This window comes from Chiroxiphia lanceolata, chromosome 2, assembly GCF_009829145.1.
Source record: "Chiroxiphia lanceolata isolate bChiLan1 chromosome 2, bChiLan1.pri, whole genome shotgun sequence".
In the NCBI taxonomy this organism is placed as follows: Eukaryota; Metazoa; Chordata; class Aves; order Passeriformes; family Pipridae; genus Chiroxiphia; species Chiroxiphia lanceolata.
Genome location: NC_045638.1, coordinates 32,652,886 through 32,676,026, shown reverse-complemented (window position 1 = coordinate 32,676,026; position 23,141 = coordinate 32,652,886). Strand labels below are relative to the sequence as shown.

The window sequence follows — 23,141 nt, the reverse complement described above, 5'->3', positions numbered from 1 at the left end:
CAAATGTTTTTGGAAAAAAGCTCTTGGGCGTATACTGAAATTACATGTTTGTTTTTCTCCCCTCTTTTGAATAATAAAAAAATTAAACTTTTTTTTTTTTAGGAATGTTTCATCAAGCTGATTGTTCTGCTTCAGCTATGCACACACTCTGTGGTAGAAAGGATAAACAAGTACAGCTTTGTATTTGGTTCAGAACAAGAGACCCTACATTGAAAACTCTCTTCATAAAAGCCACTGAGAGCTTAACCTGACTTAGGTTGCTGTTGCTTGGCTTTCCTTGCATGAAAGGCTTAGTGATACCAGGCCTATGTGCTCTTACAGTTCCCAGTTTTAGGGAAGAATATATAGAGATGAGAAAATTCTCTTCTTTGTCCTAAAATTCAAGGGTAAATGTTCAAATTTCCATTCCTCAGGTTTTTGTTAGCCTTTCTTCTTTAGAGGGAGGAGCTGTGAATTGCAGCAAAGCCTGGTGATAAGCTCCTATGTGCTCTTTTTGCTGACCATTTTGAAATTGATGTAGGTTTCAATGCCTTACTGAGCTCAGTGGGGACAGAAACTTGTCTGCCAGTAGAAGCCTAGGGCTGCCTAGGGTTCACTATAGTGTCAGGGTCTTTATTTTCAGAAAATGTGTTACTGTGTGGCTGAGGCGGAACTGCCTCATGATGCCCCGTCCCTGCTACCCATGTGCCTCCTTCACGTGTGCACCACACTCTTCCTTAAAGTGCCTGCACTACTGGCACAGACTACTGCTATGAGAAGGGTGCCCTACGATGCTTTTCTCTGGTCCTTAGAAATCCTGTTCTTTGCAGCCTCCGTTTTTTCATGGACAATTTTATACCTACTTGGTCTTGTCCAGGGATTTACCCCCTCGTGGTTAAGCATCCATTCTCTTCCTCTCAGGTTTGCTCTCCCGGAAGTAATCGAGCCACTCTCTTGGCTTTGTTTTGTTCACCATGAAAACCAAGCATAGGTAGTTGAAAATAAATGTTTCTTTGATTTACTTTTAGATCATTCTAAAAGCTCAAAATGGATCCAGAAGTTTTTTCATGAACACAAAATGATCACTGAAAACTTTGAAGCTGTTCTTCATTATGGATAAAGGCCAGGTTCATTCAAGGCCAGGTTGGATGGTGCCCTGAGCAACCTGATCTAGTGAGTGGCATCCCTACCCATGGTAGGGGGGGGTTGTAACAATGATCTTCAAGGTTCCTTCCGACCCAAACCATTCTATGATTCTATGATGAACTAAAATCATTAGTTAGGGAACAGCAATTTGAAACAAAAATTCTTGTAAACCAGAAAAGCATCTAACTTCTGAAAATGACACTCTGTCTGCCATCAGGCATCTTTAAGATTCACAGTGTGCTGTGGAATAGCCCTCCCTTTAATTTTTCAATCTCAAATAATCCCTGTTGAATTTCTCTAGTAGTTCTCTGCGCTCTGTCCTGAGCCCAGGTGACATGTCACCCTGCCATACAGGGCCTTGTGCCCTCGAAACAGTGACTTTGACACAACTGTCTTTTGGAGCCCTGGGCCTTGGAAGGATAAGACCTCTCTAATATTCAATTTGTAATAAATTATCAGCTGTTTTTGAAAATGCAAACTCCTGCCTTCCAATGTTAAAGTTCCATTTGGAGATTCTTGGGTTTAGTTTGTTCCAGCTGTCATTTTTGTTGGGGAAAAAGCTTACCTTAAAATGTGTGCTGCCTAGCTGCTATATTAACAGGGGCTGTTTTATTGAAAACTAGAAGCCAAGAGGGTTGTTTTGTTATTTTGGTGTTCCTTTTTTTTAATCCCCAGAATCTATCTAGTAGATTTCTTCGTGGCTGACTCCAGAACTCCTAATAAAAACCAGAACAGAACAAAATTGTTGGGAGACACATAAACCTAATATTAGTTTGGAAGGAGTAAATATTTATCCAGGCAGAAGGAGATGACTTATTTAAAGACTGACCTAATTTATTATTTAGGAAAACCACCTTTCTGTATCCACCCTGCAGCCAAGAATTGTCCTCTTTTTTTTCCTAGGGAATATTTTAGTTTAAGAAATGAACCACACAACCCAGAATATACTGGCAGGACAGTCTCCCAGAATGGAACTACTCATTAAACTCATTTATCCTCCTAACAGAGCAGTCTGAGCATGTTGCAGTGTTGCAGTGCATTAGGGGCAAAGCTGAATCACTGAAAGGTCACAGCTCTCAGACAGTGGCTGTAGAGGAAGGCTCTCTGGTCAGGTTTGGGTTTGTACTAGAAGTTTCAGAGATGCTTGTCCATGACAGACATCCTCACTCAGCAGTTCTGTTTAATACCTCATTTTTAAGCTATGTGCCAAGTAACCCCCCCAGAAAAACAAGTCTTGGAGAGCATGAAGGGGTCAGGGAGGATGTTTTTGTTTTCTTCATGTCATACTCGGTTAAGGTAAAATGCTAGATGAGGCAGGGGATTATAAAGATGGTAGAGTTTCTTATTTGAGGTTGATTGGTTGGTTTGGTTTTTTTCTTAAATCCTGTGCAGACTAGTAACAATAAGGAACATTCCATATTTGCTGGTAGCAATTGAGGTGTTGGATAGTTTGTGGTCTTAGGTTAGTGGGCAGTGGACAGGCCACCACAGTTATGGAAATTGTGATGCTTTCTCAGCTGAGAGGACTTGAAAAGGCTTGAAGAAAGAATTCCTTTCCTCCAGCAGAAAGATCCTCTCTGACATAAAGCGGGACAGCATTGTGGTTACACAACCTGTTCTAGTTGAAGCTGAGCCTTGCAGATCTGGTTATCCCCAGGACCCCCTTCCACTCCCTCCACTGCTCAGTTTAGCTGCTTTTAAGGTCTCTTCCTAGCTTTGTTCAGTCAAAATGATCCAGATGAACTCCAGCACTTCTCATAGTGGGATTCTATATTTTTCTAACTGTCCTGACCTAGGAAGCAGCTACACCAGCAGTTGTGTCAGCAGTTGGTGTGATGATCAGTCACATCTTACAGGAAGGCAGTGGTGAGCAGTCTGTGGTGAACTGCACAGGGTAACCACTCAACTTGGCCCAGTTGTGTTCAGAACATGCAAAGCCCTATCTTCCTAGAACAACACACGGAAAACATGAAGTTCCAGCGCCCCTTTTGTGCTACTGTTTGGGATGAGCTATGGGGCTATCCAGCCTTTCCCTTCCGCAAATGTGAATAAAATAAGTTTCTATCAGCATGTGTGGATGTTGTGCTACTTGAGCACAATAGTCTAGTAGCCCCAATCTAATATTTTATGTTAGTGTATTTGCTGTTCAGATGTAAAACACCTGATGGATTTTCATTGTTTCACTCTGTATGTGCCCCTTTGTACCACACTTAATATGCTTTCCCTCTTTCACAGAACAACTCCCAGTATTTGTAAGGTTATCACGCCTCTGCAGATTATTTGAATGTGCTGTGCAACATACTTAGTTATTTTTATATTTCCTCATAAAGATGTTTGCATGTTTGTGTTCTTTGAACTCTGCCCAGATTCTCATCCCTTTCATTCCAGGGACTGCTGAGGTCCCTGCGGAGCAGTCAGAGGAGTAGAAATCCCTGCTAAATGATGGAATAATCTCTCTGTTTAGCTACAAATTGTGCCGACCTTCAACTGTTGTGTTTCAAGATAGCATTGTCATCCACACCCTCATCTAGTGTGAGTGGGACTCATGTTCTTCGGTGTGTTCTCACGTCCTAATCTCTATGTCATCTTGACCTGTGACATGACGGGCAGATACCACAGCCCTCTTCCATCCATGGACTACAAACCCAGGCTTATGTGTTGTATTTAGTAGCTCACTTCATTTCTTCTTCATACACATAATTTTCAGAGAGTTTTCAGGGGAGGGGTTCTTCAAAGCTGATTACAGTGATAAGAAATCTTATACTTAACCTGAGTATCCTGTGTCTTTCTGCAAGCACTGAATTAAGACTCTGAAATGAGGAGCTGTCTTAAAACCTGACTGAATACAGCCTCATGCTAATAAACCCATCAGTTGAATTTAACATGGCTTTGTAATAAAGCAGATAGACAATAACTTACCTCACTAGGTCCTGTACTCTGTGTATTTGATGGGTCTAGTTTACCGTGATGCACAGCACTGCCTACAGACCATTAGCTTTGACGGTGACTAAAACTGGAGTAATCAAGCACTCCTCTGTGACTCTATTGCATATGCTGTCGTTTATTATTAACCTGTGTCAACAGCCCTTCTAGTAATTTATAAGCCACGTTACGCTGCTCTTTACACTTGATGCTATTAAAAGTAACATTTCTAGAAACCTTTTGTGAAATACTATATTGATGACAGCACTTACAGTCAGATTTCTGTGTGCTCTCTTCTTTTACTTTTAAGCTTTTGGAAATGCAATCACATTTAGAATTATATCCTCGTAGGTGTTTTTCTGCAGCTGTTTATTGCCAGAGAAGCCAGCCAAAAATCTGCAATTGTCATAAGTGAGAATTTTGACACGTAACTCTTTGAGAGGTCTGCGATTCTTTTGACATTGTTATTCATTCTGGTACTTAATGATTTCTTCACATGTTATACCATCACCCTAAAAATATGATTGTAAGTTTTGAAACTCATAGTACCTAAATCTCTTTTAAAGTTAAAAAAACCCCACCCAAACCCAAAATCAAAAAAGTGGGAATTTAGAGTGGATCTGTATACCCTGTTACAGTTGGTGACAAAATCCAGACTCACGTGGCTCATCGTGTCACTTCAATTAATACACAGCACTTCAACCACCATAATAGTCCACACTTTTACATAAACTCCAGAATTTCTCAGAGACTGCAACAGAATATTTTTTTTAGGTAAAAATTGGCTAAATACTATCAAATCATGATCAGTACAATGCAACCAGTAGTTTTATTTGCGGGGAGTTATTCACCCATAAAAAGACATAAATGGTTACCTTGCTAAGTCATATACTTTAGGCATAGAGTTGAATAAGGCACATTAATAGTTAAAATAGTCACAGTCTGCAGACAATTATATCTTTTCTCATTTTTCCACTACGCTATTTTAGGGAAAAAAATCAAAATAAATACCAAAACATACAATTCTTCTTGAAGGAAGAATTGCTTGTCTTTGTATAAAAAAGAGCCATAGGTTTTTAGTGTAAAGGAATTAGAGAATTTACCTCCATAGATTGTAGACATTATTATTGAACTTAGTTTAATTTCTTAGATTTGCTCAAACTGATTAACCTCAGAGGAACACCTTTTTGTGTTTTCTGATCTATGGGCAATAGGTTTTGTTAGACCAGGAATAATAGATTTAGTGATACCTAGAGATGGTATTCCATCTTCTGTTGGAGTACAGACATTGTGTCTATCCTGAGACCATAAGAAAAGCTTTCATTGAAAGCAAAATGATAGCAATGCCATTAAAATGTCCCAGTTTTTTTAGGACAGCGAGATCTGCCACTTGAGAACAATATGCAAACCAAAAACCTACTTCTGCAGATTTGTTTAAAGTGAGATTACATGATTTTAAAATACTTTGTTCCAGTGTTTTATGATCTGGTAACTTTGATTGCATTCTACTATTTCACTTGTCTTGTTTTTAGGAAACAAAGTGTCATCTTTTTTCATTTGGTCTGGATTTCATATGATGATGGTCTTAGGCTTGTGCCAAACACAACCTGGTTTGGTTTAAGCTGACCGGTCAGTTCTAACCACAGTCTGTCACTAGTGTGACAGTTTTGTAGCTAACAGATGCTGGAATTTGGCTAAAATTCTCTCAGTTTTAGTGCTTTGCTGGACAGATTCACAATCTGTGATAAACATAGGATTGCCAGAGTCCCACACCCATATTTAAAACCTTTCATTTTGAAGCTGTTACTGTGCATGCTAGCTCAAATAAATAATCGCTTGTTACAACAAACAGGACTTCAGACAGGTTTTGAAGTCCAGTCTGGACTTGTGTGGCTTGAAATGTCTTGTAATGTTTTGCTGGGGAAATACTGAGTCCAGCCTGAGTTCCAAGCACCTGAGTCCAGCTAAATACTGGGTAACTTTAGGGATAGCTGTCAGCAGATAGAGCTCTGCTGAGCTGAGCACTGAACTGTAAGGTGGTTAAACTGAGTACAGAATATTAATTCCACTGCAAGACTAAATCATTTGAGGCTTTTTGACTCAAAGATAGCTATCAGTATGTGCATATAAAAAGATAAAGGATTTTCACTGAAAATTTGGATCCTGCTGGATTTCCACCTTCCTATCTACTGCCATAGTTTACTTACCTCTCTGTTAAGGGTTTAAGGGGCACAGAGCTACCGTATCAAGGTAGACCAGCTAGAATGATACATTCTATTATCGGTTTTGATTGTAGTATTTCCTTGCATAAAATTCACTCTAATAAGAAATAGAGTCTATTGATAAACTGTATTAATCATAAAATCCCAATCTATGGATTATATCATTATACCTCTGTCCTTTGGGAAGACTTTTCAGTGTCACTATCGTCAGTTTCCAGATTTATTAAAAAAATAAGTTCAAAATAATTCTAAATCAAAGCATGAAAACTGGATCTATGCTGTTTCTGTAATGTTTCACAAATGAACTCATGGAAGTAAAGTGTGATTGATAACAAAGTGTAGTAGGATGTATTGTACATATTGCACATACACAAATATTCCTGTTTCCTTTAGTTTTATATGTCATTAAATGTACAGAACTCAAGATGCTTTACCAAATGAACTAAAGCTGGCTGTGAAAGACAAATAAAGAAATTTGTTTTCCCTCACTACATTTCTTGGGAGTAACTGAGCAAGTCTTGCTGCTCAGAGGTGGATCTTTGCAATACTGACAATTTTTCTGTAGCCTCTCTCTAAAAACTAGTATGCCCTGTGTATGAAAATGAATATATATAGTCCACTGAGATTATTTTTAATGTCTCCTGTCTACTTGCCTGGAGGTCACTCCAGGAGTGCAGCCCTCAATATATATTCAGCATGTGAATTTGACAGATTCATTTGACAGTCTCCAGAGACTAAATATGCCTGTGTATATGTATGCGACAAATACTTTAACCTTTGCAGAACTCAGTGGTTTCCTTTTACTTTTAGAATTTATCGGGTTGGATTTTTTGAAGGCATGCTCTGTAGGACAGGAAGATTTTGGAGCTGCCTACAGATTAAGATGATATCACTGTTTCTGCTGTGTCTTGTTTGAAAAGATGAAGGAAAATTATACTCTCTATGCGGAGTTCTCAAACAAGGTTTTGGACCAATAGCAATTTATTTTCTCATCTTAAACAAAAAATGACTAGAGATGCTTTCCAGTGCTCCATAAAACATTTTGCTTATTTTTATGCAGAATAAATGAATATAAGTCTAAAAATGTCAAGGAAACATATTTGTTTGGATTAAGCAAAAAAAAAAAAAAATTACAATAGCTTAACTCTGAAGAATTTATACAACTTTCTCACACCACACTCTTGCTCTAATATCACAGCTTATATGTAAGTCAGGGAGTTCTGAAAGTACAGTGATGTATGGCTGTTGTCTCTATAGACAAACAGAGCTTTAGGCAGCACACATACCAGTAGCACGCTGGTGCAGTGACAAGTGTATGTTGGAAGGTGTCTAAAATGAATTTCTGTCCTGATGACGAGTAATTCTTGATGTATGTTCACACAAGAAATGGATTGTGTTGAGGATAGTTGGGAAAGCATTTTCAGAATTTGTACTGTGCATTTACAAAGCGACTTGGTCTAAATTCATGCCTGCAGATAAGAGATTATTTTCCTTTGATGAGTAAGCCCCATATCAGAGGGAGATTGCAACCATGACTTTCAGTTTTAGGAGTTTTACAAACTGGAGTGTCTTCCTTACAAAGACTTCTCCTTACTTAACCTCACAGATATAGAACTAAATGCAATCACTTAATGTCTGGAAAAGTGTTTCATCCATTAGAGGAATCCTAAAAAAAAGATACATGATCAAACATGAGGTGCTAACAGGAAAGATCAATGCCTACAGAGGTATAGCAAAGACTAGATAAGTAGGTGGAAGGTGTTTTGTAGAGGATTTAGCTTTCAACTGGATGCAGCAAAGAGCCATTGTGTCCAAAGCCACTAATTGCTGAGGATAAAGAAGGAATGTGATTGTAGCAAAACAACTGGGGAAAAAGGATGGAGGCAAGACTGGAAATTAGTGTCTTGATAAGAGTTTGCATTAGGGAGGGAACGAAAGGCACGCATTTAAGATATGTTTTTTATGATGGGGAGAGGAGTGAAAAATAACCCTTGGATACTGCTTTGAGCAATAGAGATGAAAATGGTGATGATGTACGAGCTCTAAAAAGCTGAGATTCAAATATTTTAATTTCTTTTTAATTTCTTACAGACTTGTGAGGAAGAGCTATGGGGAAAAATTTCTTTCATTAGGTCCACAGCTTTTGTCTGCAGGACTAGATTGGTTTCATTTGGAATAGCATATTGTGAGATCAGATTGAAGTTCAGTTTCAAAACTAATATTCTTGCCTTTCTAAGTTAGCTTAGAACCTAGAGGTTGTGGCACAAACATTTTGATCTGTGTATGCCAGGCTGCTGAGTACTGTTTTTCTCTTCCCACAACCAGGGTAGCTGCCACCTGCTAAGGTGTTTCAGATCTCAGAAGCTCTTTTAGGCTGTTTGTTTCCTCTCTGAGTTTCAAACCTTTTCAGTAAGTAGTCTCTTTGAAATGGCTTGCTCTGCGCTCAGTTTCTGGACATTTCAAAAGCCAGTCACTTTCTTCTTTTGGCTGCAATAAAGACCTTGAAATTTATTTTTTCTAGGGTATTGAATTTCGATGTTTTATCATTTTTCCCCCAAGGAAGGTATGAATGTGAACTACAGAGAATTTGTCTTTCTGGAGTTTGGCCAGAAAGAGTGCTTTGCTGCCTGAGTTTAGACATCTGTTTAGATACATTGCTGAATTTGGGCCAAGATTTGTAGCTTGGTTTTGGAGTTCAGTGAACAATAAGTGAAAATCATGCATGAACTTTTTTTTCTAATTGTGAGAACACAGCATACGGGCCTACATACCAGGTTCAAAGCCCTCTACTCAGTGCTGATGGCCAAACGCTTCTAACAGATAAAACCTCCATTCTGAATCGATGGTCTGAACACTTTCAAACTCTTTTCAGTACCAACCGTGTGGTCCAAGACTCAGCAATTCAGTCCATCACACAACAACCAGTAAAGTATGAATTGGATACAGCCCCCACTTTAGAAGAAACCCTCATGGCCATACAGCAGGTAAAAATCGGCAAGGCAGCTGGGGTTGATGGAATTCCACCTGAAGTCTGGAAACATGGGGGCCTTGCACTCCACACCAAATTTCACGAGTTTGTGGTGCGCTGCTGGGAGCTCGGTGAACTACCATCAGACCTTCGTGATGCTGTCATCATCACTTTGTATAAGAAGAAAGGTATTAAATCTGACTGCTCAAACTACCGTGGTATTACTCTGCTCTCCATTGCTGGCAAAATCCTGGCAAGAATACTCTTGAACAGACTAATACCCACTATAGCTGAAGGGATCCTACCTGAAAGTCAGTGTGGTTTCAGAGCCAACAGAAGCACCACAGACATGGTATTTGTTCTCAGACAACTGCAAGAGAAATGTAGGGAACAGAACAAAGGTCTTTATGTAACCTTTGTCGACCTCACCAAGGCTTTTGATACTGTGAGCAGAAAAGGTCTATGGCAGATTTTGGAACGTTTAGGTTGTCCCCCCAAGTTCCTTAAAATGATCATCTCACTTCATGAGGATCAGCACGGCCAAGTCAGGTATGGCAACACACTTTCTGAGCCCTTTTTAATTAAGAATGGTGTGAAACAAGGCTGCGTTCTCGCTCCTACCTTATTCACAATCTTTTTCAGCATGATGCTCCAAAGGGCCACAGCAGACCTCGACGATCAGGACGGTATCTACATTCGATATCGTACTGATGGAAGCCTGTTCAATCTAAGGCGTCTGAAGGCCCACACCAAGACCCTAAACCATCTTGTTCGGGAGCTGCTTTATGCTGATGATGCCGCCCTTGTTGCCCACACAGAAGCAGCTCTGCAACATTTAACATCCTGCTTTGCAGATGCTGCTGAGCTCTTTGGGCTGGAAGTCAGCCTAAAGAAGACAGAGGTTCTCCATCAACCTGCACCTCAGGAAGTCTTCCATCATCCCCATATCACCATTGGCGAATCAGAGCTCAAATCAGTCCAACAGTTTAATTACCTAGGTAGCCTCATCTCCTCGGATGGCAAGATTGACGGGGAGATAGACAACAGGTTGGCAAAGGCATACAGTGCTTTCGGAAAACTCCACAAAAGAGTATGGCGTAATAAACACTTGAAGAAAAGCACAAAGATCAGTGTTTACAAAGCCATAGTGCTGTCTACTCTCTTGTATGGTTCCGAATCATGGGTCATCTACCGCCACCACCTGCGTCTCCTAGAACGCTTCCATCAGCGCTGCCTCCGTACAATCTTAAACATCCACTGGTCAGATTATGTGACCAATACATCTGTTCTTGAGCAAGCAGCAGTCACAAGTGTAGAGGCCATGCTGATGAGAACACAGCTGCGTTGGGCAGGGCACGTCTCAAGGATGAAGGACCACCGCCTCCCTAAGATCTTGCTCTATGGTGAACTTGCCACTGGCTGCCGCAAGAGAGGAGCCCCGAAGAAAAGATACAAGGACTCCCTGAAACAACATCTCAGCCTTGGCCATATTGATCACCATAATTGGTCCACTCTGGCCTCAAATCGGGAGGCTTGGAGACACAGCATCTATAACGCAGCGGAAGCCTTTGAGAACACACGCAGGATCTCTCTCGAGGAGAAAAGGCAACGCAGGAAGAACCGTGTCTTGCTGAATACTTCATCTAAGGAGTCTTTCTGTTGTGCCTTTTGCAACCGGATATGTCTGTCACGTATTGGCCTCATAAGTCACCAACGTGCCTGTAACAAATGTGGATAAAGCCTTCCCAAATCTTCGTTCGCGAAGCCCAGCCATGATGATGATGATGAGTTAAGAATAGTTTATATTTGTAAGTTTTTTGTTTAAATATGTAGAAATATGTACACATCTGATAACTAAAAAGCTCTTGAAAATAATTATGTTATAATCTCAATTTTTTTTAGAAGTGTGGATAATTATTATGGGAATTATTATGGAAATATATACTTCATTGTGAAAATGTATTGTCTGGTAAACTGATGGAAACAGGCTATCAAAATTTGTACTGATGGTGTTATAAATTAACCTTTTTATTGATGATAGTTCAGTAGCTGTGGTCAAGTGGCAAAGGTGCTTCCCTGCAGAGCTCTGTAATTACAAGGTCATTAACAGGATGAGATGTACTGTCTGCGTTAGGTGACTCTAACTCATAATTCCATTGGACTCACTATAATTCATAGTCATTTTGATTGTAAATCAGTGGGACAGGAAAGGACTATATTTCTCTCTGAGAAAACATTATTGTGAAAAGTATTATTCTAGCTTAGTATTTCATATTCAACTACACTCATTGACTGGCTTCAGTAAGTTTGGAATATTAATGCGATGAAGACCAACATCTTTAATTCAAGGGAAGCAACAGGTAGTATAAAAACATAGTCAAGTTGACACTGAAAGCATTAAATGAATTCTTATCCTGAGTTTTTTATATGTAGGTACCTACAGTAGTCAAGTTGTTGAATCTGAACTACCCAAATGTTACTAAAGGCATCCTACGTTTCCTTTAAATAGTAGAATTTTGCATTTTCTGTTTCTCACTTCTTCAATATGGATCTCTATTGTTTACTTTCACCAAGAATTTTGAATATAAAATTTGCATCTCTAAGCATAATTGTTTTGACTCAAACCTTCAAAGATTCATATCACTGCATATGATTTGCATGGAGCTCGGTCTTCTAATTCTTCTCTGATGGAAGACAGGAACATTTTTATATTCTGTGAATTTCTGTGAAACAGCCTTACATAAGGCTGAATTCAAACTGTTTTAGGACCTAGACTGTAGCAAATTGAGGCTTACACGCCCCCTGGTTTCAATCTAATGCAGGATCCAACCCAGTCTGTGTACTTGGGCATGAATACTGGGAAGTGCTCCCTCATCCCAGTTTAGATGGGGCTTTAATGATTTCCATTAAGAAAGCATTCTTGGGAAACACCTTGTTATTATTTTATAGCAGAATTTTAGAGATTTTCAGATTTTTCAATTTTGTTTTGAGAACAATATGGTAATTTAAATGTCTGTTATTACTAAGATACAGCCTGAGGCTGTTTGCTTTTCCTGGCATTTGTATTCTTGTCTTGCTGGGGCAAGCAGTGATCCAGAAACAGAAAGACAGGCTCTATAACCTATGAGAGCAGCTAAATATAGAAGAATTGGCTAGATATAGCCTAAGAGAAGTCACTATGCGTCAAACTTCAGCTGCACATTTCAGATCAGCCCGAAGAACAAGTTAAGGCCTATTCTTTGCCAGCTACATGGAAATATTAGGATTCTTCTGAGTTGTAGTCCCTTTTACTGCTCCTTCCCTCTTGAGAGTGTACTGATGCTGGAGGTGGATGTTTATGCTTGAATTCAGGGAGTCACTCAGGGATTTATCATAGAATTACCGTGTCATTTAGGTTGGAAAAAAATGCTAAGATCATTGAGTCCAACCGTTAATCCAGCACTGCCAAGTCCACCACTAAACCACTTCCTAAGTGCCACATCTACACATCCTAAATACCTCCAGGGATGGTGTCTCAGCCCCTTCCCTGGGCATCCTCTTCCAATGCCTAACTACCCTTTTGGGGAAGAAATTTTTCCTGATATCTAATCTAAACCTCCTGTGGCACAGCTTGGGGCCATTTCCTCTTGTGCTGTCGCTTATTACGTGGAAGAAGAGACCAACCCCCACCTTACTACAACCTCCTTTCAGGTAGTTGTAGAGAGTGATAAGGTCACCCCAAGACTCCTTTTCTCCAGTCTAAACAACTCCAGCTCCCTCAGCTGCTCCTCGTAAGACTTGTGCCCTAGACCCTTCACCAGCTCCATTGCCCTCTGGACATGCTCCAGCACCCCAGTGTCTTTCTTCTCACTGAATAGTTGTGGAGATAGACCACAATTTTATCTAGGATAGCACCGTAAATCTCCCTTTGTACCTCTTGCTGTCAACAGAGATGTGCCTGAGTGTACCTGAGTTTGAGGTTTTCCTGTTTATCTCCATTGAATGCATGTCCTCATACAATGAGAAAGGAATTTCTTAGAAACTCTACAGTTAAATATAATTCATAAGATTACAAACACGTGCACCAATGCATCCTTCCAATATCCTTGCAAGTCAGTAACCCACATATTATACAGTCTCACACCTTAGTTTAGAGTAGAAAAAACTTTTCTGCAAATATACAGTAGCATCCAAATTTGTTTACCTCTGCAAGATTGTTCCAATAATATTACAGCTAAGAGGTTTTTTCTAATTTTTTTTTTCTTTTAATCATCACCAGTTCTGTAAGCAGTTTAGTTTTGTGTGGCACCGGAGTAACAAAGTCCGGTGTATGGGCTAAAGCTAATTTCTGGAATTGCAACCAGAAGAAATTTAGAGGCAACAACATGAAAAACATAACCTCAGTTGTTCTGAATGTGACCACTGCACCCTGGGACCCACTGAGATCTCAGCTGGTATTCAGTATTTTTCCTGTCCTTAACCTGTGCTTTAGATTGTCCAGATGAGAACATCCAAATGAGATGGATGTCATGGATGAATGTTACCCAGACAAGAACAGAACTGGAAGGCAAATGTAGAACTTAATGATTTCAGGGAGAACTGGAGAAAGTTGAACACTTATATTCAGTCTAAGACATTGATTTTGCCAGTTAAATGTGAAAACGATGAATTACAAATGTTCTTTTCACTAATTATCTTGTTAACATTAAATAGCCAAACTATGTTAACTTCTAGAGTGCTTTACTGCAGTGGTTAGGTAACATGTGCCCTTTAGAATTTTAAAGGATATGTGCAGTTATGTGCAGAAAAGTAGTTTCCCCAACTGAGTATCCGTGAACAACTCCATCAGGACCATGTATGTAATTAGCAGTAAGTACCTTTTCTGATAAAAAAAATCTTTCAGCTGTCTCATGTTAACCTGAAAGAATTGGAATGATTTTTTCAAATAAAAACTCTTGCACTTCTTCAGAAGTACATTTCTTTAGAAATTCTCTACAAATGGCTTTTTGTGTATATGTAGTGAATATACTAATGCATTGTTATGTCCTGGGTCAGGTTGTCCTGAGATCAAATGAGGCAGATGTGTAGAACAACAGGAATGAGAAGGAATAAAATTTCCGTTGAAATGTCTGAATCTGTTAAAGAATGGTATTTTCCTTAGCAACTGTGCAGAGCCATGCTAAATTTACCTTTTAGGATGTACCATTAAGATTTGAAGAACTCCCTTGGAATGGTCACTGCCTTAAATGCAGTGGGAGAGCACCAAATGGAGGAGTTGGTCCACTGGAGGATTTAGTTCCCTGGATTTGTTCCTCTAGCTAGCACCTGAATGTTAGGCACTTGGATGGTATTCTCAAGTGTCCTCATGCTATTGATTATTGGTTTAGGGGACAAGGACCCTAGGAGGCTTCTACATAGAGCTCATGCCTTACCAAAATTTGGCACCTAGGATCACTGTAAGAAGAGTTCCTGCTTTTCTTTGATGGTTTAGGAAGACGCAGGAGATTTGTGTCATTGCGTTATCTACTATTTGAGTGGCTTCCCTTCAGGCAGGGAATTGTTTCTTCTTCCATGTTTTCAGAGCACCAAGCTCTGCTGAATCTTTTTGCAGTGGCTTGGAGCAGCACTGTAATGTAAACATTCAGTGTTAATATCTGTGATGGCTCTGGTAATCAGGATGAGAATCTTACCTGGCTGTGAGCACGATCACATCCAGGCCGTTCTTCCACTTCTCCACCTCCTTGTGTGATATCCTTTTAGAAAGCTGCAACACTAAACATTACCTATCTGTCCTGCTATATATAAAGCAACTGAGAGTCATCTCTCCCAGTATATCTGTTTACTGGAAGAGTGATAGGACTTTATTAGCATTTTTGCCAGTAGACATAAGAGTGTTGAGAATCATACCACTTACAGAGATCCTAATACTAGATGTCTCTCTGGAACAGCATTAGTTTTAAAATCAAGTTCTAAAAGGCAGCTTTTTCTTTCTTCAGTTTGTATAAAGTTTCATTACATGTTCTGCTTTTATGTTTTATGTTGTTATTGCAACAACAAGTTTCTTGGCTGAAAAATCATTTATTCCGGGTAGCAAATGTTTCATTATAGTTAACAATAGTGAGGTTTCTTTCAACACGAGGTATAATAATGGAGATAACACTGCCAAGAGAAGTTAAATTATTACTTCCACATTATAAGCCTGAATCATTGCGATTTCCTGAGTACTTTTTATTTCATAGCAAGTTTGACTAGTAGCAGAAAAATTAACAATATTCAGAAAGTGTAAATTTAATAAAAAGTACCTTTATGCCTCATCATTGCTATACATGCATATTTGCTTCTTGCAACTGTAAAATACATTAGCACATACTAACCCTCCAGAAAAAGAAAAAAATTATATTTGAAGTATTTGAAGTCAATGAAAATATATTTTAAGTGCCATTAAAAGAAGATTACGGAGTCTATTTAGAAACTTCAGTCATGGAGAGATTTCATTCTCTTCAATGTTTCTCCAAAACACACACAATTAATCTATTTTGTCTGATTAATATCAGATTCAGAGTCTCTTCATGATTTATTTTCATAGAAACAGATGTTATCATGTGTGGTGAAATGGAGATTGGAGACATATTCTGGGCACTATGTAACCTCCTTTGGCATTAACTTATGCTACATGTTTTTCCTTCATTTTGCCACAACATTGTAATTGTACACAAATGGTTCTCAGCATGTTTCCATAGATACTTGACATGTTCAGACTTTGTGCAGTGTATGCCTTGGTCTCACAGATAGCTTGTTTTTGAACTCCGAGAACTGCTACACCCATAGTTTTCAAATCATAATTGGTACTGGTTATAAATTACAGCAGTTTTGTTCACATATTTTGGTGCTGTCCACCAGCTCTGCTGTTGTAGGCTGTGATGACTTCATGCAAATCTCTGCTTGCCAATGAAGTGTTTATAGAGTGCTATGAACTCAATTAGTGTGAACCCTCTTCACACCTACAGGAGTGTGGGAAGTGGAGAGGTGGGGGATTGAAGGTGAAGGCTCCAACTCAGGCAAGGGAAAGAACAGACAATTTGGGAGAACTGTATGAGCATGACGTACCTGTTGACAAACAGCTGGATGCTGGAGCCTCCCTAAAGATAGTTTGGGCTGATATGACACTTCTGTATTTGTGTTACAGTTTGAGGTTCTCCTTCAGAAGTTGCTGTTCTGCTTGGGTCCTGTTAATTAGCTTGAAGTGTTTTTTAATTAGCTTACTTCTAACCAGAAGACTTGTCATGGCACTTGTAGCCAACTGATTTGAACATATTTTAAGTCACTGAGAGCAGAGATGTACCTGAAACAGATATTGTGCTACCCCAGTTTATTTCTACCTCCTGAGGTGAAGGACCTGGCTGACATCAAGAATCAATCCAAAGTATGCCTTGTACATGCCAAACAACTCTTTCACCTGTCTTTTGTGGAGGGCTTTTCCTCTTCCACAGACTTAATTTCTTGCTGTGTTTCTTTAAAATCCTACTGGTTCAATGGCCAGCCTCAGCTGGCAGGAAAAGCAAAGGAGTCAGATTTCTTTTGAAGTGAAGACGATTGTTACTTCAAAAGCAGGTCAGCGGATAGGCTTGGACTGGGAAACAAGATTTCACTTGGATGTTTTGAGAGGTTCGAAAATCTCTGGGTTGCAGCCACAACATATGTAAGAAGAGTTATACTGTGTAAGCCAGACAGAACAGGCTGAACACCTCAAAAGGTACAAGAGAACATCTTTTAATCTTCTCGTAAATGTATTCTACAAAACCTGCTAAGATGAATATAGGAGCTTAGTTGGGACTAAGCTAGGGCAGAGCTACATAGAACCACAGATGCCCCAGTCACTCACTGGATTTGATGGAGAAAATCTGCATCAGCCATCCCACTCATTAACTGTAATTTTTGTCATTGGAAAAGTACAGGAAATGAAGAACAAAAAATGATTACCCAGTAGTCCCCATCCTCTCAATTTAATGTATAAAATTTCTAGTATGCAGGCCTCGCTCAAGTGGAACAGATTACAGCTGCATAGCCTTCATATTTCTTTACCATACATTACTTATGATAATTTTCCCAAACTTAAAAAAAAAAAGAGGCAAGATGTTTAGTTTTGTTATCTTAAGTAATTTTTAATAATTCCTTATTGTGCCAAAACAGTAAAAAGACATTCAAAAGAAGTAAACAATTATTTTTGTAATATTTGAATGGAGACGGTTTGAAAATCTTCAGCCTTGTGTAGATATAAACTGGTATCTGCATGTCGAGAGACCAAAATTATGGGCATGATCTTTATCAGCTCACGTTGCAAAGGAGACCAGCAGAGGGAAAAGCATAGTTAATAGGAAAAGAAAATGTAATTTATGAGTTTCTGTGTTTCCAAATTATAAACTGACATTTGAAGAAAAAAATCATCAATATTTTTTGATTTGTTCAGTTTTTGCTGAACAAAGTAGCAGTTTTGCTGCTAACCAAAGCCAGTCTCAAATCTGGCACAAACCTGTAGGCTGTTCTGTTTTAAAACAGAGCATAGGTCAAATATGTGCAGTAGGTAGACTAATACAAATTTTTAATAGCAATAACGTATTTTTCTCTGTGTTCATACACTTGAAAGGATCTTTCAGAGTTTCCTTTTAATGTTCAAAAGCAGATATGCTTTATCATGGCAAAATAACATTAACCTCTAGAGGAGTTTGACTCCGGCCTGGGCGACATTTGTTGTTGGCTAACAAGTGTTGATGTCAATGCAGCTATACCAGCTGACTTTTTAGCTATTTATCTTTACATTTCAGTCAATGTTTACCTGCAACGATATGCTCAGAAAAGTGAAGGCACTGGCAAGTTCTGCTTCCAATTGTGGCAGAGAGAAGCATGAAGATTTACATGACCGTGGTTTTAAACCACAGATGACAGATAAATTGTTTGCATGCAAATGTATTGATAAAGATTAGGTTGTGTGCAGGAGGATGCACATTTTTAATATGTGAGCTCAACACAACACATTATAGTAACTGGGCATAGCTGGTCTAAAATTAATAGTTCGTCATGGTGATTTAACTAGCAAGTAACAAAAATATCTATCCATTCCTTTTGCAGAATGTCAGTAGTTCATGGCAGCATATTGATTTGCAGGACTTTTATGTAACTCTCCAGGTTCGAAAGATTTAGTATCTCTGACTTCTTCCTGTGGTTCATCATGGTTTGCAGCATTTGTTTCTTGTAGCATCAGCCTATAAGTATATTATAGGTAATAAAATGTATCTTCAGGCTTGTGATAAATGAAGGCAGGTAGAACTAGAGTTGTGGGCTGTTAGCTTCTGGGCTAAATATCCGGGTCATGGTTTTATGCAACCACTGAAGGGAACTGGATTCACTGAGATGGTGCCTCCCATTCCTTGTTCCTGCCAGAATTCTTCAAGCCTTTCAGCAAAATATTTCAGGAGGCTTGATGATGTTTACTTAAACTTGCCGAAAGCTTTTGTTAAAAAGGCCCTTGCAAACAGTGCCTGCAGCTGCCACAAATGAGCGATTTAGTCCACTTTAATAGTCACCATCAAAGGTATTAGCAAAAGCAGGGTTTAATATAAATTTGTGAAAGTGTGACTTAACAGAGTTTGATGGCAAGGTTCATTCTATTACTACGTTGATGACGCATACAAGGAAAATAGAATCAATTTTGTGTGATTTACAAAGGGGTCAGGGATGCAAAAGGGTAAGGTCGCAAGGGGTAAGGGAGATTTCTCTGTTGAGTCATGAGTTTTGGAGTGGACCTTCTTGCTTTCTAAACTTCTCATGGAACCTAGGTGCAGCTCAATCCAAACTTAGTTTCAGACTTGGTCAACAGGATATCTAAGGGATTTAATAGGGAAATCCTGCTATTGGGTCACAAGATTCAGAATAGATCCCCTTGCTTTCTAAAGTCCTGATGGAGCCTAGGTGTGGCTGAGTCCAGTCTTAGCCTCAGACCTGGGCAAGAATTTTTGTCTGGAGGATTTAGCAGCAGTCAATTATTGACTTAGTTTAGTGATTCAGTAAGATTAACTATAATCACAAGAGTAACTCAGTTTATCTGTAGGGTGTTTAAATCAATTCACACATGCACACGCGCAGACACAAAGATGTTATGTATATATATATATGCACAAAGGTACCTTTTAAAAATTCCACTCGAGTGTCAGTGAAATACTCATTTGGCATTTCTCAGTGGGAGAAGCTTGAACCTCAAGGAGTGGGGATATCAGCCCAGGACCAGTCATCAGCTTTTGGTGACAGTCCTCGGAGTATTGCAGCTTGAGAGCTTGCGAGCTCTGAGAGGCATCCCACTCTGATGCTGATGCAGCCTGCTGTGGTTCAGGAGAGCTCAAAGGGCCTCACTTAGGACCTCTCTTTATAGGGTTGTAAGATGATTGGCTTCAGTCATTAATCAGCTTCCATCCTGACCATAACCCAAGTCGATAATTCCTGAAATTATTCAAAAGTCCAGTAACAATGGGGTATCGTTCCACTGGAGTTATGATACAAGTGAGTAATGGTCTAAGGCTATTAGGGGATGACTGATTATTTCTCGTTCCTCTCCTTGGTCAGGCAACAGGTGTTCCTGATATAAACAGTGCCACTCTGCCTTAGCATAAGAGTACCTGGTATGGTCAAGGGACCATTCACCGCCCAAGTCATTACACAAAGGGTAAGGCCTAACAAGAATTACTGAGGTTGTAGAACAGACTTGATGAGGTAGAGCAGAGGGGTGGGGGATGCACCACCACAGAAGCCCTGTACTGAGTTTGCAGAGGACTGTCATCATTTTGGGCTCCTTCTCTATATGAAGTCCATCATTCCTAACTCTCTATATCATAAAACTTTACTGGTGCTGTATAACAGCAAGAATAAACATTAGTAGGTGATATAAAACTTGGACAACAAAGTCCTGTCTCTGCAGAATCAATGGCAAAAATTTAACTTTATCTCTGGAGTCACTTGTGTTTGCACTGGCTAGAGGTATGATGGTTGTCTCGAGGTGAGCAAACCCGCTGATCAGAAGATTAGGCTGATCACGTTAAAGGAATGCTCTTTAAGGACTGATGTATTCGTAGTTCAGCTAGTGTGACCCACCCCATCTGAAAACAGTGTTATGCCATACTCTGCAGAGAACACTTGCTGTGACTATCCATTGGCTGCAATGAGACAAGTTCAAAGCTGTGCTAGAGGACATAGAGCAACCCTGTTTGAAGAGGATTAGGAAGCAATTTTCCATGAAGACAGTAATTTTCCATCCACTACCTGACCCTTGTTAGAGCTGATCGAGTGGAATACTGGGCCAAATTGTTCTTGTGTGTCTGATGAAGGCGGTTGTGCCCTCGGGCCCTGGTGCATGTGCAGGAGGTCTTGCATTCGTGGATTCATTGAATCATAGAATAGTTTGGCTTGGAAGGGACCTTTAAAGATCATAGTACAATAGCCCTGTCAGAGGCAGGGCCACAGTTCATTATTATATCAGGTTGCTCAAAGCCCCATTTTGAACACTTCCAGGGATGGGTCATTGACACTACACTGGGCAACAAGTTCTAGGTCCCACCAGCCTAATCATAAGAAATTTCTCCCTTATGTTTCATCTAAACCTACCCTCTTTCAGGTAATACCATTACCTCTTGTCCTATGACTGCAGACCCTGGTAAAAATTCTCCGTCTTTCTTATATATTTATATTGAAAGGCCTTTATATATTGAAAGGCCATGATAATGTCTCCCTGCAGCTTTCTCTTCTCCAGGCTGAACAACTTCATTTATTCCAGCAGAGCCATTTGGCCTTGTGTTGCTCGATATCCACCCTTCCTGCCACAGTGCATACAGTTGTGGCAGTTGCTAAGCATGTGAGGGATGAGGAAATGCTAAAATAGCAATGCTTTTCAAACAATAGAAATTAAATAAAAAATAGTAGTGCTTATAGCATAGTATGGGACTACTTGCTGTTTTTAGCCTGATCATGCTTTTGTACTGCTGCTCATTGTACATGCATTTGTACGTCAGCCAGTTGCACAGTAAATTAAAAAGAATGAAAAACAACAGAACATGTAAAGGGATTCAGAGTTACAGATTGCAGAGCTAACAAACCCTTCAGATCTGCAGTGCAGTAATTTGTACTGTTATGGTGCACTGGGTTTCAAAGCAATTCATACTCACTAGCAAGACAAGTTAAATGTTTGTTTCAGCCTGATTGTGAAGAAAATGGGTAATTTCAGCACTTAGTATGTGCATTACCTGCCTTTGTTAGATTATCATGTTTTACACTTGGCTCTTACTAATCCTTTTCAGGCTTTATCAAAATGGAAATCACAGCCATAATTTTCATTCTTCCCCTTATAAACTGGATGTAATGAAAAGACAATGAAAAAATTCTGGGAGGTAAAACCTGATCTGATACATCCTTGTTACGCTACCTGACCCTTTATTGTTCAGGATTTGGGCTAAATATGTGAATAAATGGCAATTAAGTTACTAATTCCTGTAACACCAGTGAAGGCATGACTATCAGTACCTCCAAAGTAACAACATTGTTAAGACTTCCGTATTTCCACTTGGTTACAAATCTACTCATATTACTGCTGAAAGTGATGTATTTTAAAATAATATACTTTAAAAAAACAAAATAGCTGCCACCACTCCTAACCCTCCCTCAGAATCCCATTCTGCCAGTTGAAATCACAGAATCATAGAATCAACTGCGTTGGAAAAGAGAAACCCTTGATCCAACACTGTTGTGGTTACTAGACCATGGCACTACATCCAGTCTCATCTTAAAAACCTCTAGGGACAGTGAATCCACCACCTCCCTGGGCAGCCCATTCCAATGCCTGATTACCCTCTCTGTAAAAAATTCCTTCCTAATATCCAACTTAAACCTCCCCTGGCACAGCTTAAGACCATGCCCTCTTGTCCTACTGCTGGTTGCCTGGGGGAAGAGACCAACGCCCACCTGGCTACAACCTCCTTTCAGGTAGTTGTAGGGAGTGATGAGATCTCCCCTGAAAGTGCTATCCCAGGAGACCGTCTCTGGTGACAGTGGCAGTGACAACCATCTTGGTGCTCACACGGCAAAAGGCCTTCTGACAGCTTAGAAAAGTGTTAGAATAGCAGCTTCCCATTTTCGGGAGGTATTTTGCCAAGTCAATATTGTGGCTGTTTAATTTCTTTCAAAAGCACAACAGAATAAAGCAATTTCCACAAATGCCAAGAAAACAGGTGAGTCTGTGCATGCCATAAAACTAAAACCTGAAATTTTAGCTAAAATTAATTAAGCAATCACCTGTTCCTTTTTCCCCTGGCTCTCAAGAAAAAGTTAAAAAATAAAAGAAGTAGCAAACTAGCATGACCTTTAAAACTAGAGAGGTTTAGTGGTTGTATTCCAAAACAAAAGGTTCAGGGTAACTAAGCAAAAATTAGCTATGTAACAGACAGCATTAAGGCTAGAATGGAAATACAGCAGAAATACTTTAAAGAAATGACAGTGTCCTTTCTCAGTAGAGCAGCTGGGACTGCATTTTCACACATGACATGTCCTTGTAAATCTACATTTAGTGATGAATAGTGCAAATTCCTCTCAGTTAGGAACTTTGTCCAGGTATCATGTGCAGCACTATACAGAGTTTGTTCCCGTTGGAAAGAGGGAATAAGTGGAAGCTGTCTGAGGGTGCATCAGAGGGTGGCACATGATGGAGGACATTCAGGAGTCAAGCAGGTGTTCTGCACCCAGACCTGTTCTCATATCCCCCCTTGCCATAAAAGTGACTCCACACATTATGGACAATGGCTCCCTCCCCTTTACGGGATCAGATGGGTGACTCAGAGCATGGAGGGAGGGAAAGGAGAATATGTGAAGCTCCTGTTTATCCTGCTTAGTCA

General features: G+C 39.7%; 1 protein-coding gene across 1 annotated transcript in view; it reads left to right on the top strand.

Moving 5' to 3' along the window:
* Positions 1 to 23,141, top strand: part of ATP10A (ATPase phospholipid transporting 10A (putative)) — a 114,141-nt gene that overhangs the window by 22,827 nt on the left and 68,173 nt on the right. The window lies entirely within an intron of this gene.